This window comes from Meleagris gallopavo, chromosome 3 (assembly GCF_905368555.1).
Source record: "Meleagris gallopavo chromosome 3, MGAL_WU_HG_1.1, whole genome shotgun sequence".
Taxonomy (NCBI): Eukaryota; Metazoa; Chordata; class Aves; order Galliformes; family Phasianidae; genus Meleagris; species Meleagris gallopavo.
Genome location: NC_139406.1, coordinates 44,184,057 through 44,195,509, shown reverse-complemented (window position 1 = coordinate 44,195,509; position 11,453 = coordinate 44,184,057). Strand labels below are relative to the sequence as shown.

The 11,453-nt window shown below is 39.2% G+C and overlaps 1 protein-coding gene across 1 annotated transcript in view; it reads left to right on the top strand.

The window, feature by feature from the left end:
- The window catches only part of ANKRD12 (ankyrin repeat domain 12), a 60,791-nt gene that overhangs the window by 3,282 nt on the left and 46,056 nt on the right, over nt 1-11,453 (top strand). The window lies entirely within an intron of this gene.

Below are 11,453 nucleotides of genomic sequence, written 5' to 3'. Positions count from 1 at the left end.
TTTCCCATCTCTTTCTTTTATATCCTACTCCATGGGTATCTGGCCTTTCAAACTATTCAAGCTCTGATTAGACAGGTAGCTTCATGAGCCAGGTTGCAGAAATATCTTTCTCTTGTTTACATTCACTTCAAGATCTTGTTCAACAAAGAATGCTAACTGACAGAAATCAGCTTTCTATGGTGCTCTGTGTTTTTTTAGCAATCTAATTTGGGTTCTTACTGATAGTTTGCAAATTAGAGAAAAAGGGAAAATTTATTTCCTGATATTTTCTTTTGAGAAGAAAAGACTCTAATATGGTATTGATAATCGTATTACTTTTTAAAACTTAAAAAAAATAATAAAATAAAATCTTGTCTTGAAAATAACTTGTTCTGTGTCTTCCAACCCCTTCAACTTCCCAGTGACAGGAACAGTAATGAGGGTTAAGTGGATTACTCACTGTAGTTTTGCAGCTCTGAATAGTTACACTGTATGCGAACGAAGTTCTAGCTATTCTCTGTTCCTCTCCATCTGTTCCACCACTTTCTCTTCCACCAAAGAAAAATTATTTCCGTAAGGAAACTTGTTTTGTTCTGTTGCTTACATGATACATGGTGATGGCCATGAGACGGCAGTAAAGGCTGTTGAAAGTTTTGCCTTCACAAACTAGCCAGGACAAAAACCTCGATTATACAGGGAGAGCTGTAAGTCTAGCCAGAAGATTGATTTTTTTTTTTTTTTTTTTTTTCTTCATCTGCTGTTTGGGATCTCACCAATAATCAGATGCACGTGAACAAGCCATTTCCCATGCTGGATCCTGCTTTAGTTGAAGGACAAGGAATAGCTTGGGCAGTTATCTGCTTTTAGGCCATGAAGGGCTTCTGTGTGCTTTCGGTGGTGTTTCTTCTGGGATGCTGCAGGTCAGTTGTGGGTCTTCCTGTTTCTAGATTAGCTAATTATCAGAGAAGCTAATGGAGGCTTAAATGGAAATTACAGAGATTCTAGGAATATTATGTAGAATGGACCTGAAATCTCTGGGCTTACAGATCTTTACCAAGTTTCTAAAGGGATTGTAGAGCCTTGTAGAGGAAATTTAAACATGGCCATCGACTTGCTTTAAGCTTTTCTTTGGTGAACATTGTACTGATGGAACAGCCTTAGCTGACCAAGACTTATTTTCTTGCATCTTTAGGGAATAAGCAGTAGATCAAAACTGAAGCTTACAACTCCACTTCTCCATTTAGCTTAAAGGGAGTATCATTATGTTCAGCATCTGTGCAGGTGCTTCCTTTGAGCCCGAGCTCATCCTAAAAAAGAGTCAAGAGGAAGCACCTGTGAACATGCAAGTTTTTTAGACTTTGTAGATCAAAAGGCAGGACTCGCCATGATTTTGCAATAAGTGTCTTCAGCTCCTGACACTTGGGCAAGCATGACTCTTTTCTTTTCTCTCCCAGAATAGGTTTCCTCTTTATAGGATCAAGAAACTCCTTTATTTAGAGAGACTGTCTAGAATGAAGAGAAAGCCCATCAGGCACTCTAGAGTTTGTGTATGCCTGCTTCTCAGGGTAAGGAGATGAAGGTTTTTCCACGTAGATGTTTAGTTTGACAGCAAGTATGGGCCTTGATAAAAAAATAGGATGCTTCCCGATGTGTGTTCTACACAGCTGTCTTAATGATATGATTTAACTTGACTCTGCCATCAGTACTCAGAAGCTGCACGGGTTCTTTGTTGGAATAAATGCTGCTCTGACTTCATGGCATAAGTTGCTGGAGAATGTAAAAGACTTAAACCTTTTAATATACTGAGCGTATCAGCAGGAGGAGAGAACTGCCGGTGGACATGCAGCCTCTGAGTTAAAGAACAGCTGTGTTTCTAATTCACGGAACGGAATCGTAGCCTTGCAGAGATTGGAAGGCACTTCTGGAGGGTATCCAGTCCGTCCCCCTGCTCAGAGAAAGGCCAGCAGAGCGGATTGCTCAGAGCTGTGTCCAGTTGAACCTGGAATTCAGCCTGAGTGAATAAAATGCTGCTAGGTTTAGCTAGCCTGTTGGGATTCCTTGCTGAAAGCTTGATAAATTCTAACACTGTCAAGTGGCTTTCTTTCAAATAGAACTCTTCCTCTGTCTCCACCCCCCCCTCACCCAACTGTTATAAGTAATGAAATTAGTCAGGAAAAATACATTTTTAGTCACCAGAGGATGCAGCCTTGTTGTGTTACTTGTTTTGTGGTAGTCTTGTCAAGCTGTGGTGCGTTCTGCTAAGTTCTGCTTCTCAATGAAGTTTTTTTTTTTTTTAATATAAATGACGAAGTGCTTGCATAAGAAAGACTTCTTTGCACTTCATTTTGCTTATTAAACACGCAGTCTGTGGTTTCTCTCTCTCTCCCTCTTTCCCTCCCTCTCCCCCAAGAAGACAAACACCTGTATTTATTCTCTGTGTTGTTTTTATTGGCACGTAACTGAGGAAAGTCTCTTCCAGTGCCTGCAACTCAGACTAAGCTTCTGAGCGGAAAACTGAAAGTGAAAGGACCTTATTTTCTACTGCAGAAGAAGATAAACAATAAATATCTAGAGCATAAATACTGATAAGAGTATTTCTTCTGATATAATCATCCAAATATTGATAACAGCTGAAAAGAAGCTTAGAATGTTTTTGATCCAGCAGAATCCTCTCAAGGAGAAAAACAAGTATTTCTTCCAGCAGTTGTATTTGTGATTCTCATTGTCATCTGCTTTCTTGCCAGCACTTCCTGGCAGAATGATCAGCCATATGTAAAACCAGTAATGCTTGTGTCTTCTGTGAACAGATGTGGGGTTGGTCTTGGAGCAGAGAAATGGGTGTGAGAGTAAGCAGTGCTGACAAGCATCCTTCAGGTTCAGCCGGCTGCTGTTCCCTACTGGCCCACAGGGAGAAATGCTGCAGGGGTGGGTGGTGTCTGTGTCTCAGAAGGAATGATATCCTGTGTCACTAGGTGGGAGCTGCTCCAGCCCGACTGGAATGGGTGTCAGTATCAGTGACTTCTGTTAAGCAGGTTTGTCACTGTTTTGGGGAGAGGGAATGCTTTAGTTGGCTTGTTTCTGTTTTGTTGTTGATGCTGGTAGAGATATCCCTGTTCTTAAATGTATGCTGCTTACCTCTTGTATCTCCTAGGCAGGGAGAGGTCGTGCACCTACCTGTATGCATAAAAAGAAACTTTCACACAAGTCTTTTGAGATCAGGGAGGATATTTTGAATCGTTCCAAGCTGTTCATTGAAGTAAATGTCATCTGGTCGGTGCTATGCAGGTACCATAAACTTTCAGCTTTAGTATTTTAACTTGCTTCACTTAAAATCAGTTTTGCAATAAGGTGTTAACTCAAATACTTTGAATGCAGCACTTTTCTTGGATATTAAAAGTCAATTAAATTAAAAAGGAGAAAAGATAGTGTCAGTAGAGGCATCTGCCTCCTTTATCTCTTTGTTTGTTGTTTTTAGAAAGTGAGACAGTACTGAATTACTGATAATGATTCTGTCATTCTTGGAACTCTCTGGTATGCCATTTTTGTACAAAATATTTCATCCTTTTTATGCTTCTTCAGTTTCTTTGCAAAAATTATACTACTTAAGATTATGATTTTGAAAGTTCATTTGCAGTGTACTTATTCAAGCCTCATGCTTTATTATTAAGCAAACCTACAGCACTACAGAGGCTTGTCTGAAGAATAGATAGCATTATAATCTAATGTTGATAGGACTTACATTCTGGAAGTATGTCCTCAATAGAAATATCTGTAGAATTGAGGTATAAATCAGAGACTACCTGTTGTACAGACGTTTCCTGGCTCTGTAGATTTCTTTTAGTAAACAACTAAGTAGAGTTGTTGAGCATCCAGTCGTTTGAAAATGACACCTTTTTGGATACTTGGGCTGTAACATTTAGTATGCTTTTGTGAGGTGCTAAAGTAGATGTGAACCAACTAGAGTCTAATATGTTTGTTTTCTTTATTTCTTCCATTTTCACTTATCTACGTGGGAGGACATAAAAGATCATTTGTAGATAGCTGGGAACCTTTTCCTGTGTCACACTCTGTTTATAATTTTTGGCTTTTATATGCTAAGCATAGCACCTGTGATGATATTTTGATAATTTTCTGATTTTCAGTGCTTTGACAAGATATAAATAGTGATTAATTCCATGTGAGCTTGGACAGCTGGTATCAACAAATTGCTTTTAGTTTTTCATAACCTTGATGTGCAGAGTGACAGTTTGCAGTGGAAAGACCTCAGAATCTTTTTGATTCTTGGGTTTTTTAAAGAGAGTGAAGGAAGGAAATGGGAGCGTGTTACAAAAGTGAAACAAGTGCTTCTTGTCCTTATCTGGATGTCTTCTTTTTAGTTCAGTATCGCTAACCTCCATGTTACGCTGTGTCAGAAGTGCTGTCTGCCATATGCTGGAATAGCATTGATTGTTTGTCTTTCTGAGATGGTAGGTCATGTTTATGCTTTGACTTTTTTGGTGAGACTCCACATTGTTTGATGAGTAGAGTGGGTCTCTGGGTTAAATCACAAAGGGTCAAGTACTGCTCAAGAGGAGTCCTATTGGAGTAGAGATTGGAAAAATTCTAATTTAGGAAGAGAGGTTGCAGAGAGAGGATCCCTGAAAGTTGGTGGTTTTGTCATCTGTTTTGGAAAAACTATAAGGTACAGGCTTTTTAGGAATATTAATTTGGTAAATGTTCTCCTCATCTGTGGATAACTGCTTGGAGACTCTTCTACCTTTTCTGTTTTGCAGCAGCTGCTTACAGATGTTGAAACTAGTAACTAGTAGCTGGTTTTGTTCTAACCAAGTATCAAGTGCTATATAAGAAGAAATACTCTGAAAAGTCAAGTCTTTGGTATGTGGTGCATGTAACAAGTTACTAAAACTCCTAAATTTTTCTGTGAACTGAAGTTGGTATCTGTAAAATGGAAGAAAGTGTTCTGATGTTCCAGCAGAATAATGGAAATAAGTTAACGCCTGTGAAGGCAGGAGGAGCCTGAAACTTCTTGGTTTCTGTTTTAATTTATGGCTAGTATGTCTGTGGTGCTGTCCAATACAAGATTCCTTCTTGATAAAGGGGATTTTTTTTGTTTGATTTTTTTTGTGCACTTGGGTTTTTTTTTGTTATAGCATTCTTTCCTTCCCCCTAGGAAAGCAGTAGTCAAGGCAATCTGAAATAGCAAGGAATACTCAAAGTATGAGTGACAAATAGGTTATTTTCCTCTAGAAGCAAGTGAAACCTCTTTCTGTGTGTTTCTGGTTGGTGGTTCTTCATCACTTTGTCAACGATTTTTGTATGGCAAAAGAAGCAAGTTTCTTCAGTTGCTGTGACAGTGCTGCAATTGCCAGTAGTAAGAGTGATCACAGAAGGTTGAAGTCCAATTTTTGCCTTGAGTGTTACTTAAAATACTTCAGTGGGGGCACTCGGGGCCAAGCTAGTGTCTCAGTTCAGAGGGAATTTTTAGCAAATGAAAATATTGCTGAAGGCCAAAGACCAACTTAGAGTTATTGGATACTGTAGTGCTGTTTTGTTTCATCTTATCTAGTTTTTTTTGTTGTTGTTTTTGTTGTTTTTGGTTTTGGTTTTTCTTTTTTTTTTTTTTTTTTTTTCTTCCAGAAGCAAATCAGTGTCGATGTGTTGGTTTAATTCTAACAGGTAGATTATGGAAGTAAAAGTGTGATGTGCAGCACTACTGCAATAGGTGTTTCAGTTCTTTCTTGGTTGGTGTTTAAGTGTTGTCCTGTTGACTGAAAGGGTCATAGGCATCTTTCTAATGATGAGATGTGCTATGACAGGAGCAATCTCTTGCTCTGATTCACCTGTTATTGGAGGATGGTATTATCTGTAGTACCTTTAAAATTCTATTAAATCCATCCAACAAATCTCAAAGGCATGTTCATGTGTGGTATTTTGAGTGAGTGAATAAGATGTTGTAAATGAAATTTGGGGCCAGTGCTCTCTGTTTTTCAAGTTATGCTATTCATATAATAACCTTTTTGCATGATTTATAGGTGCCTACAGTTGGTCAAGAACAAGAAGGCTTGTATTTGCCAGGGTTTCGGTTACAAATTTTTTCCTCCTTAGGTAGTAGGCTTAGCCTGCTCTTTGTATGGTCTGAGAGGAGCTGCAAACATCTGACTGACCAGATAACTATAGGACTTAAATGACCTCTCAGTATTTCTTCCAACATCAACTATTCCATAATTACTTAAGTTTTTGTATTTTTCAGTAAGTGTGTATTTCACTTCTCTAAAGTCTGTCTGTGGATACAGTCATGCACTTTAATACAGAGTATTTGTTAGAAAGAGGCTATGAAGCTTAAATGCATTGAAAATAAGTTGTAGGGTATTGTGAAGTGTCTGCAGCTTGAAATTAAGCATAGGTAAACTCAGGCTTTTAAACCACAGAGTTGAAGACGTTCTGGATAGGAATATAACCAAGTGCAACAAAACCTCAGCAGAGATTCTAGTTTCTTTTCTGAATAAGACTGAGTTGTACGTCCTCATTTTTTTGCTCTTCCTAGTAGAAATTCCTAGACTATTAGATACATTCTTTATTTTGGTAGGAAGTAGTGGTTAGTTCCAGCTGAAGTACTGGAAAATCTTTCTTGCTGCCTGAGTGTCAGCTGTTTTAGGGGACTTCATCCTTTCCCTGTGTAGTGCAGTCTGGCGTGCTATGAGTAGGTACTTTAGAGTATATATAAAGTTGTTTTGGAGATAGTGAGTAGTCACTGCCCATTCCTATTTCCCTCTGCAAGGGCACCTTTTTAAAATGAGATTAAAATATTGTGTTTTTCTTAGGAGTTATACAAGTCTTTCTGTAATGTATTTGAATCTCAAATATTTCTGCATTTCAAATTAAAGTGTAGAAATGCACTCTGATAGAATAAAGTCCTTTGATCTGTTCCGTATATTAACTAGGATCTGAGGAGTCTCCAAATACACATTCAAGTCTTCTCACAGCATTTTGGAAAGGTGTGTTTGTGTTAGGTGGTTGCTTTTTCGCTTCTAGTGGCTCATGTAAAACAGAGAGAGAATTGCTCTGGATAGAAGGGAGTAAGGCACTTCTTAGGAGGTTGCAAAATAGTTGTAGTAATGGAGTAAAGCTGATCTCAGTGTTGCATGTTCTAGCCACAGTCATTTCAAGTACTGTGCAAGTCTTAAAGTAAGACTCTAATAATGAAGATTTCCCCATTTCTAGACCAAAAGTGTTTTGTCATTTTGTCATCAAATTCTGCAAAATCTGCCAAATTTGTGACTCATGTCCGTACTGGGTACTGCATTTACAATTAATTCTGCAACAGACTGTTGCCTTAGGCACCGTTAGTTTGTGAATATGTGTTAAATGGCAGTTCTTTCACTGTAACTCTGACATTGGAATCTGCATGGGCTGAACTGTTGTGATTACGTGTGAAAAGAGCTTGTGAATATTTCCAAAATGAGAATGTTCTGCCATCTTTTGTCTGTAAAAGATGCGTGCAGTGACTTTTAGGCGCTGTTCTTTCCAACAAATAGAACTGGTGTGCTGCCTAAAGCCAGTGGTGTTCATCTACTGGTTACTGCTAGAGAGCAGAGTTGCAAGCACAATGAGACACAACACAGTGAAAGTCAAAAAAGTGCCTGGTAAATTGTTCTGTTCATTGTATATGATGGTACTTTAGTACACACCATATACAGGAGGTATATCCAAAATGTGCTTTCCTTTAAGCTCATAAAGGGCAGCTTGCTTCTGGCCTGTAGCCGTAGGCAGGCTTGCCAGGTTGGATGTACGTAAGTGTGTATTTAGTCCATTCTAGCTGCATGTGTCTAACGCATTACATGTTTTTGGAAAAACTCTGTTAGTGTGGAGATCTCATACCTCGTCAGCTTTGACTTCAGCATCTTGGGAGTTTGGTTGTTCAGTAAACCTCCTTGGCAGGAATGTGTGCAGCACATTCAACCTTGGTTGCTGAATGATTGAGAGGAAGTATTTGTGATTCATGTAACTTTGTCTTCACAGAACTTTGCACCAGAGGCCTAGAACTATTTTTGTTCAAGTGAAGCCTGTAATAACCCTTTCATTGTTTCCATTGCAAATATTCAAACTGCTGCAATGACTATAGGATAGCTGTGTTTACACAGACCTCTGCAATGAAAACCTTGATACAAAGGCTAGTACTTTTGTGGCTACTGTTACCATTCACTTTGAAATCACAGAATAGTATTTTGTATAATGTTCTAATGAGGTTTTTAGGTGGGGTAGGCTTACTATTCAAGGCCATTTGTCATAGCAGCTTTGTATCTGATCCTTTTGAAGAAGGAAAGGGCTTGGCCACCTACTGAAGGAATCTTCTTCCTCTTTTCTGAAGTGAGCTGTATTACAGAGCATAATTCAGGAAACCTGTCTGTTTCTTGACTGGCTGACATTGATTTACACCTGCTTTCTGTAGGACTTGTTAATTTCCAGGTGATCAGAGAGTATACAAATTGTGAGAGTGTCACAGTATGCCTTTAAGTGAAATTATCTCAGTAAAAAAAAAAGTGAAAAAACTCTTATCTGGAGGATGTCCCTCCAAACACCCTGTTTTTGGATCTGAGCTTTCTCTACTGTGGCAAAGAGATAAAAAGTGTGAGATAAAGTGGGAGGTGTAGCTGTGCATGTGAAGAAAATGGACAGGGGAGTGGGATAGGAACAGACAGAAAAGGACAGGATGGGTGGAACCAGCAGAATGCTGTGTCTAGGTCCGTTATGCCTCCTCTGCACCTTCTTAAAGCAGTCCTGACTTCCATCATCTTGGTTTTTATGTCATTTCTCACTTGTCTTCCTCCTGGCTTTATTCCAGTGTTATTACTGTCTTCTGATAATGCCACTCACACCTTCTTACAGGACCTGCCTCCTGCTAGCTGCAGTTATTGGTTGTGATATGAAGTCCAGTTGTTATCTTGATGGAGATTAGTAGGTTTGAAACACTGAATCATGCGTAAGTTCCCTTCTTAAGCTCCGAAGTGCAGAGGAGCCCTAGTCCTGCACTTCTGTTGTTGGCACATATGTTACATGCTCTGGGCAACATCCTGTCCTCAGCTTTCATCTTGTCCTTTCCATAAAACACGAGCAGCATCTAAGCCTTCGTTTCTCCATGTCTACGCGAGGAGTTATTGGAAAGCTGATGACAGTGGTTGAGTTGGTCATTCTCCATTAATTAATGGATCAATAAATTAATTAATTAATCAATAATTTGAAAGTGGATGCAATACTTGAGATTTTTTTACAGAGCCACAGGAATGCCACGACATAGGTATTTCTGGCTTGTGTTCCACATTGAGGGGAAAATAATCTTGTGTGCTGATCATGGGGGTGTACTTTGCTCTCCCCCTTACTGGTCCTTTCCTACCTATCCTCTCAGGTTTGTATGTCTTTTATTTCCTCATCACAGCTGTATTCTCTTGTTATGATAGTTGAAGCTTTACTTGCTTACAGGCATACTGTGTGGTGTGTATCAGGTCAGACTACAGCTGTTCCTTTCATAGGTGTGATGCTTAACTTGCTGAGCCAGAAAAGCACAGTTCTGATCTCCTGGGCTTTCCTCTGCTCCTAGTAAATGTTGCATCTTTGCATATTTGGACCTGAATGCTCTCTTTCTCCACTGTCCCATTTTCTTGGTCTTGTTCCTCTTAGCATGTCTCCAAATCCATACTAAAATATCTCAAATAATGTTCTTGTTCTGCCTTCTTACTGGACACCACAGATGACAAAGTAGATGATCTCAGTTAATGCGTGCACTGAAATCTGACTGGAATGTGTTTTGTTGTATAGCAGAGGGTTGTGCTGGAGTAACTGTATAGAGGTAATAATGACTTCTGGAAGAAGAAAACTGACAGTGCTGCTACATGTCCCTACATGATATTTCGTGTATCATTTGCACTGCTAGTTTGTTAACCTCTCCTTTGGAAAGAAAGCACTTCTCTCAATTGTTTGCTTAGAGATGCTTTTACTGTGAAATGAAATGCTTAAGCCATTTGCCCTTTCCTGATGGAAAGTGAGTAGAGAGGAGAGGAGGAGAAACTACAAGAAGCCAGAAGGCGTTCAACTTAGTGAAATTAATATGTTTTGCTAATAACTTTTTGCTTAAATTCTGCTCCTTACATTATGTTTGTGTGTATATATATATATTTAATGCACAATTTTCTGTGGTTTTTGTTCCTTTGTGCTACATCTCTTCCTTTTTTGCCAAATGCAACTGGCCTCCACTGCCTTTGTCACTCCCACCTGCATACTGATAACATTTGGTGTGGCTGGGCTGGGGCTACCAACATGCTTCTTAATTAGTCAATATGTACATACAGATTGGCCTATTGGATTTCTTCAAGCAAAATACTGAATATTGACTTTTTCCTACCATGCCCTGGCTGTTCTTAAGCTTCTCTCTTGCGCTCATCCACCAACTTTTTGTCGTCTTTTCTTTAACAGACTTTCAGTATCACTGAGATCTAGGTCAGACCAGTCATTTTGAAATAAATTTGAAAGAGAGAAAGTCTTGAGGTGTGGGGAGGAGGAGATGATGTCTAAGAAGATATCTATATCAGTGCCTTGGGGTGAATCAGGAGTGTACTTGTAGAGTGACTGTCTTCAGTGTTTCTCCTTGTTGTAGTTCAGTTTGCTTTATGGAGTAGCTTTGGTGCTTGATTTCTCCTAGCCAAAGCTAAACTGAGAGCTGCATTCAGGAATGTGCTGAATGGGCCTCAGCCTTTGAAGTGTGTTTAGTACATGGGATTGCACTAGGCCTTGTCCAGAGCAAAACTGCTACATGTGGCAAATGTTGAATTTTTGCTACTCTACAGATCTGCTCTTGAAATGCAGCACTTCTCAGTAGTGTAGTTGTAGCCTCAGCTGTCATTTTTGAAAGTCTAATTTTAGCAAAACATTCTAGACTACTCCTGTCAAATATTTGTAGCAGAAATTTTGTACAGTTGATTCACTGTTTCCCAGTCCGGAGTAAATCCTTACTGGAAGAAAGGTGGTTTGGTTTTCGTTTTTCTTTCCCTTCTGCAGATAAAAGAAGAGAGATGCAGAAGAGTGAAGGCGCCCTATGGTAGCTTCCTTGTTTTTTTTAATGCACTTGTATTCTAGAGCTCAAGGATAGATGTAGTGTTTGAGTTTGAAAGCCATTGGTGAATCACCCATACTGATGCAGCTCAATCACATGGGCCTCAGTTTCTCAGGAAACTGAGCTGAAGGTAAGAAGCTCTTCAAAGGGTTTCAGCAACAGCAGCAGCTCTGTTGGAGTTCTGCATACATTCCTTGTTTCTCGTGTGTGAAGGCATGCCCTTTCCTTAGTGCTAGGTGTAAGCTTATACAAAACTAATATAGTAACTTGTAGGTATTAGGGATTTAATGTAACTTCAGTTTTCTGTAGCTGGTTATCTGAAAATCTTTTTTAGGTCAAACAATCCTAGATAATCTGTAGATGTGTTAAA